The following is a 9,213-nucleotide window of genomic DNA, read 5'->3' as shown; positions in this document are numbered from 1 at the left end:
TTATTCAATGAATTAAATTTCGTGCCTCGTTGTGAAATCTTTTATGGTTCATTATAATTGTAGAAAATTTAATTTAATAATAAAATTATTTAATTATGATTATTTAATTTAACAATAATTTATTATTTAATTTATCATATATATATATTATATTTAATTATTTTATTACAATTATTTAATTTAATAATAAAATTATAATAAAAAAAAATTTTTTTAAACACAAAATTATTATTATATTCTGAAACTATATTTTATATTTTAATACTATTTTTAAACATTAATATTTACTCTAATTTAATGCTAAATTTTATTATGAAATATAAAATAAAAAGAATTAAACAAAATACATAAAAAAAATTATACAAAATAAATGCAAAATATAAATGCAAACTAAATATTGGAGAAATTAAAACTCAGTTAAAATAAAAAAAACAATAATAAATAAATTCAAATATTATAAATAAAAAATATTAAATTAAAGAAATTAGTTAAATTAATTTTATAGATAAAACAACGTGCGATGATAATTGATAGAATATTTTAAAAACTGTACTATTCACTGTTGAAAAGAAATCTCGAAGATACTAGGATACTAGGATACTTTTTCTAGGATTGCTTATCTTCATTTTAAACGCTTTCTTGACAATTCTGACACCATATATTACATACTAGTAAAAAATATATTTGAATATTATAATAATATATTTCTTGACAATTCTGACACCATACATTACATACTAGTAAAAAATATATTTGAATATTATAATAATATATATTTTGAATATTCAATATCGTAAAAATTCTTTTAGTTATAAAGTTATGTTGGGATAGTCATCTAAGACTGGAAGCTGAAATATTTTCGAAACTATTATTATTTTGATATAATATTAATATCTATATAATATAATATCTATATATAATATCTATAGTATGTTTAGCTTATTCATATACATACAATTGATGTTAGAATATTCTGAATTTTATGTTTATACTAATGCATCAAGATTTAGATACAAATCGGCGTTCTATTGTTTGTTCCGTACTTGTCAAATTAATATAAGTGACAAATATCACGCTAGAAACAAAAATGTATGTGAAAATTCCCTCATATATTAACCAATTAGATTCACATTATTTCCACAAGATTTCTTTCCACGACTTCAACGAATCAGTATATCATTTTCAATTTTTTCGAAACAAAACAATTTAATTTATAATTTGACAACTGTTTAATTTGTTTTTTCTTTTCTATCTCACTCACTCACACTGATATTTTTTTGTTATCTTTATTGAATTAATTTAATTGTGGAATATTTATTTATTTTAGAAACATAAAAAGAATTAAGAAATTCGATATTTATTTATCAATTTGTGATTTACTTTAATCTGTAATTACTTTATTTAATTTCCTCATTTCATATCTTATAAGATTTTATAATATATTTATATTTTATAATTATAATAATTATAATAATAATTGACTTTATGATATTCATTGAATTTATTTTAGACAAAGACTATATTATAAATAAAAAAAATAGGATTAAAAAAATAAATTTAACTTTGAAATTTATCTCATAATTCAATTTGCAAAAAAATAATTTGCACATATAAAAAAGCAAAATAATTTGCTTTTTTACATTAAACATTTGTAAAAATATTTTTTTGATAATCTCCGGAAAAATTTTATATATTATAATAGTATATTATATTATTAATATTAATGTCTGATTATTACATTTTTATATATATGTTCTCAACTTTTGAAAATATAAAAAATTATTTCACATAAAAATTATTTGATTTCATAAAAAAAATTTAATAAGATATTTTTATTTTTTTTTAATTCTTACTTAAAGAGATTTTTATATCAACTTAAATTTTTAAAGAAATTTTTTATTACTATTTCTATTCATTATTTATTCATTATCTTTATTTTTTGTTATTTATTCATTATCTTTATTTTTTATTATTTATTCATTATCTTTATTTTTTATTATTTATTCATTATCTTTATTTTTTATTATTATTTACATTTATTTGTTTTTAATAAATTAATAATAATAAAAATATTTAGATCTATTTAAAAAAAATTACATAAAAATTTTTTTAAATAAAAATGCAAAAAGAATTATAATATCTAATTAAATTTTCTTCATAAAATTAAGTAATTTTCATATGAAACAACTTTTCATATTTTCATATAATGTTTAATAATTGTTAATAGTTATAATAATTTTTATCAATAAGTTAGACATACTATAAATATATTAATATTATATTAAAATAATTAATAATTTCGAAAATATTTCAGCTTTCAGTCTTAAATAATTATTTTAATATAATTTTATAAGTGAAAACATTTACATTTTATTTGTACAATAGATTTTCATTTATGATTTTGAATATTCAATATTATAGCTCTCCTATTACTATTATATAATGTGTGAATCAGAAAAAAAAAAAATAGATGATTTATAACGACAAAGATAGAGATAAGCAGTTTTAACAAAGAATCTTTCTTGTCCTTATGCCATCCTGTAATTTCTTTTCAATAGTGAATAATACATGAATAAATAGATTAAAAAGAATAGAAAAAACAGATTCAAATTCGACGGCTAAAAAGTTTAAAATTGACTTTTTTAAGTTTTTATTTAAAATATATTTATATATTTATCAATCCTTCAATGTATTTATCATTATTATTACAATTTTTTATATATTTTTTTTATTATTATATTTATAAATATTAAATTACCAATTTTCTTATTTAATTTCCTTAATATATAATGTTTTTTTTATTTAATAATATAAATTTTTTTTTCGTATGATTTTTTTTAAAATCAATAATAGCTTATTTATATATTTTTTCGCAAAATTAAAATGCTTTTATATATTCTATTAATTCTATTATCTTTCTTTAGATTAAATACAAAAAATTTAAAATCAATTGTTCAATTAATGAAAAATAATGTAAAAATAACTTTTAAAAATAATTTTCTATTAACAAAGTATTATTATTTTTCTAACTATTACTATTCTAACTATTTCTAACTATTACTATTTTTCTTTTTAATAGTAAAAAAAAAAAAAGAAAAGTAGAAAAGGAAAAGGAATTGAGGAACTCTTAATAATAATAAAGAGAGCACAACAATCAAGAAAAATGTACTTTTATAAACTCATTAATTTATTATGCTATAACAAATGAACAGCAAAAAAGAAATTTAAAAATGAGAAAAAGAATTTAAAAATTGGAGAAAGATCGAATTCAGATTATTTTATTATAAATTCCGATAAAATTAAAACCGTTATTCAAAAAGCAAAAAGTAATGAACAAGTTAAAGAAAAAAGTTTATATAATTAGAAAAGAAAAATAAAAAATTTTAAGAAAATTTTAAGATAAAAAACTTGCAGAAAAAAATAAAAGAATTTTTTGAAATGGAAGATAAAAAAATGTAACAAAAAAAATCAAAATTGAAGAAAAGAGAAGATAATGAAATAGAAAATGCAAAAATAGCAAAAAATTATTTAAGAAAACGTTAAGGAAGAATATGGAAGAAAAATAAAATATGAAAAACGCGAATAAAAAAGAAAAAATAAAAAAGATTGTTTAAAAAAAAGAAGAGAAAAGAAAACAAAAAAGAAAGAAGATTAAGAAATTAAAATCAGGAAATGTTATGAATATATACAAGAATCAGACAAGAATCATGAGAATTTAAATTGATGAAACAATAGAAAACAAAAAATTAGAAATATTTTATGGAATTGTTAGAAAGTACAAGAAGGGAAAATTTAGCAAAAATTTAAAATGGAAAAATTTTAAAAAATGAGAAATTAAAGACAATAAATAAAAAATAAAAATAAATAAAAATAAATAATAAATAAAAGTAATAAAAATAATAAAAGACAATAAAAGAAAGAAATAGACAATTATTAAAAAATTCAAATAGAAGAAAGCTATAGACGAAAACGAACTACAAAATGAACTATGAATTTTTGTGAAGGAAAAATGAAAAAAATTTAAATAAGATATGGAAAATAGAGAATTGGAAGAAAGATTGATCTTCAAGAAAAATGACAGAAAAACTATTTAAAATTAAGTATAATAGTATGGATATAATATATAAAATACGTAATGATTTTGGAAAATAAATTAAAGATTGAAATGGAAGGATCCTTTCCAAAACATAGGTGGGATTAAGAAAAGCTGCATTAATAATATTTATTGTTGACTGGGCAGTGAAATCAATAAATAAAATGTACAAATTTAATTGAAATATTTAATTATATATACTACTATATTTAATTTAGTTGAATATATTGAATTATATGTGTATTTTACAGAATTATAATTGCACGTGCCATTTACAAAAATATTTGAAGTATGCGTATCAAAGAATGATGATAGAATTTTAAAATATAATTATTTTTATTTTATGTAAGAATGGATGTGTATATGTATGGAAATTAAACGGATTCCATTGGTTAGATAAGTGTATGAAAGTTTATTTATTGATAGATAGACAAAAGTACAGGAGAAATTGTAATAAAAAAATTCTTCTTTTGGTTAATTAATTACAATAACAAAAATACTTTTGTAAAGAAGACACAATAAATTAATATTGAACGTTTGAAAAGAATGTTTTATCGAAAATATACTTATCGTTTAATCATTTTAAAAATAATTAAAATTCTAAGTAACATAGGATTATATTATGCAGATAAATATTTGAAAATTGTTAACGAAATTTGCAAAATCATGAAGAAAAAATATAATATTTTTTATAATAATTCTAGTTGAAACTAATTATTACGAAAAATTATTACTTTATGAAAAGAAGTTTTCAAAATAAAAAAAAAAGCTAATTAAAATTAAAAAAAACAATTATCAGAAATTTTTTAAGAAAGACTCCTTTTTACAAAAACAATTGAAAGTTATTAAATAGAGAAATTAATGTCGCAAAAGCTCAATTTCTAAAAAATTGTTAATAAATCAATATATGATTTTACATAAGATCAAGATGATTTTCTAAAATTAATTTAATTAAGAATTTAGCTATGACATTATTAAATATTTGATTGTTTCTATTTCACAAATGAATAAGAGAAGAAAATTATCAAAAAAATTTTAAATGGTAGAAATTCAATTTATATGTAAGTGACACGTTAAAGAATGAAAAAAAAATTTAGAAAATAGGTGAAAAGAGAGAAAAGGACACAAATCAGAAGAAAGAAGAAGAAAAGAATTCAGGGATTAAATAAAAATATAAAAAGTAGAAAACAAAATGAAAAAGTTTAAACAAAACTTAAAGATTAAAAAAATAATGAAACTTATGATGTGAAAAAGATATTAAAAGATTGATTATCGGAAAGATAGAATTAAGAATGACCGTAGAGAATGGTAAAAGGTCATTTATCAAGTTAAATAAAAACAAAGATATGATTTAAAAATAATTTTAATTTGTTAAAATCAAAAAAATAGAGCAAATAAATTGGAATTGCAAGAGAAAAATAAAAATAAAATATTTAAAGAAATGATAGAAGCGACAATACAAAGAAGGTAAAGAAATAAGAAATTTATGAAAAAAAAACAGAGAAATATAAAAAAGAAATTCAAAAAAATGACTTTGCAACAAATTTATAATATATATTTATAATATAATAGAATATATATATATATATATAGAATATAATAGAATAAAAAATATAAAATTTGTTGATATTAAGAAAATCTTACATGAGTATAAGATATACAAAAAAAATTGAAAAAAAATGATTCTTTTTGACAAAAAGATTTAATTACTAATAATAGACAAATGACATCATTTTATTAAGAAAAATTGTAAAAGCACTAGAAGAAAGACAAATAATAAAGAATAATAAAAAGAGAAGTTTTTAAATGCAATAACTTTGAATTCTGAAAAAGAATTCGAAAAAAAAAAATTGCAAAAATTCCGAAAAAATTCTGAAGAATATAAAGAAAGCTAAAAGATGTTTGTACCGAACTCTTATCATAGATCATTAAAAACAGCTAATAGAAGTATGACAGAGAAAATTAAGCTCGAGAAAGGCATCCATACAAGTGTAATCAAAGTATTTGAAGTTAGAATACTATTAAATTATTTGAGAGAATCTTAGCTTGAAAAAGTTCGTCTGACGTAAAGGAAGATTAGAATCATTTTGATGAATGATATAAGCAATTTAAAAAAACTAATAGATATTAACTAATAGAAAGTAAGAAAAACTAATAAAAATTGAAACAAAATTCCTTCAAAAGATGCAATTTAATTTTCAGATCAAAAATATATATAGTATATATATGTTATATATTAGTAGTATATATTTGAGTTAAATATGATTAATATAAAAAATACTTTTAATTTCTTACATTGGAAATTTTTGTATATAAAAGAAGTAAATGAAAAGATATTCTTTTAGTATAAAGATTTTTCAAGAACTCCTGAATAAAATTATAATTGCACAAGCTAGTCGATCCGAAAACTAAAAAAAATTCTATGCAGAAATTCTATATGAAAAATTTATCATAAAGGATGCCCATTTCCATAGAATTTAATATGTTAATATTCTCAAATTGTTTGGAGAAAATATATAATTTTATACAACTCTAATAATAATCTTTAAAACAATTATGAAAATTCAAAATAGCAAAACGATGGATAATATAGCAATAAATATGTCTCAATAAAATATATTTCAAAATAAATACGAACAAGATCATATTTGTTTTGGAAAAAGAATCTTCAAAATTATCAATATTAATATCGATAAGATGCAAAACAAAATATTATATATTATCTTGAAGATAATAACCGGAAATGTATATTATAAATTAATTATTTTTATGAAAAGTAAATTAATATTATAAAAAGTAAATTATAATGATCTCAAACGAAATCTTCATACGGAAGAAGATTTTTGGATTTATCGAGAGTTTTCAAAACCATTTTATTTTCATTAAGAAAAGATGTTTTACAAAGAGATTATAAGAAAAAAAACGAATTATGATAATGATTTTAATATTATTTAATTTCAGCCATTTCAAATCTCAACAAAGTTTTTAAAATTAATAATATTGTTTGCAAGTACTTATTGCTCTTGAGATTTATGAACAGTTTATTCAGGAAAGTTCCCTAAAGTCTCTTTCTGTTTTCATGGATAGTAGACCTTTATTGAACTTGAATAATGAGTGATATTTCCTGGAGGAGTATTAGAGATCTAGTCGTATGTATTTAGTCGGTACATGTGATTGCATATTTCTGTCATATTTCGAATAAGCCGACCTTAACATCATATGTTTCAGATATGGCGGACATTGTTCTGGTTCGAAAAGACCTGTGAGAGGGATGCTTTGACCTCGCTTGTTTTAAGATCTTTATATACAGATCACCAAGCGAAAAGTTTTCTTCGAGCTTGAATGTATCGCGAGTCAAGTATTGATTATTGGCGTGTCCTACTGGAAAACTGTGACCTACCTAATTAAACTAGGAAAGGACTTTTTTCATGTTGAATTACCTATCATTATTTTCTAAATAGAATCTTATGGTGATCATGTAGTCGGATACGATAATTAATTTGTGAACATCAAATCATATTGTGACTATCAGATATGATTATTATGTGCACAACATTGTGAGAGACTCTGCTCTTTAATAGGCAAGCATTCTGCATGAATAACACGTATATAATTCACAATTACGAAGTATCCTAGTTAAATTAAAGACATTTAATAGTCATTAGCTTATATCCACTAAATCAGTACAATATCAATATTGCAGACGCGAACATTGATCTTTTGAACCGGATACTTGATGGATACAAGCAAGTATGTGAGGAAATCAGTTATTGTGAAGACTCAGATTACAAGCATATATCCCAAAAAGAAAGCCACTTCGCCTTTTCTGGAGAACATCGGATTTCTGCAAACGGTCAAATTCCAGTGAATGAGAACTGATCAAGCAACACTTTTCAATCCTATCTACGTTTGATAAGACGAGAGTTTTATTGAATCTCATTCGTGATAAGCATGACACAATTAAACGATGAGTTGAAAAAATTAGTTGATGAATATGGTCGACTCAAATCTAATCGAATAAAATTTAAAAATTACTATAATATGGAAAAACTAGTTCAGCCGACTACGAGAAGTGGCTGAATCGGAATATACTATTAATCGAGAAATTCGAAGTTTTGCAAAATTGCATAGAAGCATTTCTAATAATGAATACTGCTAATGAAGAAGCACATTATTAGTTCCGCAAAAATTTCGAAATGATATATTTTGACACATTAATCATGTCTGTGAATCATGTCATTAATAATGTCTGTGAATACTTGCATCATCGATTCTCACGATTAGGTTCATGAACGCATCACTATCGGTATCCGAGACATTGACTTCATTCTGATTATCTCCAATTCCTTTACCAAGTTTTTATGATGAACTCAGCAAATAGGTCTTTTTTTTTGCGACAGCTTCGAATCTAAACCGCAATGAATTTTTTATTAATATTGAGAAATTTTATTACTTAAACTTTCTCGCTAAAGGGAGAGGCTACTCGAATATTAAGATTATTAGCAATGTCATATGATAATTAATTTGATCACATAGAAATTATTGTGTGAATGAAGATACGATAATACGACGATACGAAGATATATGAGTTACTCAATAATCACGTGGGTGCTATTATTCGGGCTAATTTCAATAGTGACAGATTCACTAGCGTCGGCCTTGCGCCAATTAATATATGATTTCTCCAATAATATCCGGTCCTTGAAATCATTACAAGAATATTGATCAATTGGGTACACATTTGATACATCTGTTGGAAACAAAGCTAGATCTGCGAGCAACTAAGGTGTGGGGAAGATGCATGTCTAAACTATTTTTATCCAAGGTCATTTTAATTACTACGAGATCTCAAAAATCGCGTTTATTGCACTGGCAATTGGCGAGAAAGCATGTCTGTTATGTTCTTCGAATCATATACTTGCATAGTGTAAACAATTTAAGGCTCTCGCGATCGTGACCGAATCGCTTGTGTCAAAGAATTGAAGTTCTGTCTAATTGCCTGGACAGAATACAAAGGCATGCAACAATGATTCATCAATATCAGGCTAAACATTATATTCTTTTACACATCGCGAAGATAGCCAACTGATAAATACCAAACTGACTTAGGCCACTAAAGC

The sequence above is a fragment of the Apis cerana genome, linkage group LG14 (assembly GCF_029169275.1).
Source record: "Apis cerana isolate GH-2021 linkage group LG14, AcerK_1.0, whole genome shotgun sequence".
Taxonomy (NCBI): Eukaryota; Metazoa; Arthropoda; class Insecta; order Hymenoptera; family Apidae; genus Apis; species Apis cerana.
Note: the sequence above shows the minus strand (reverse complement) of the source record.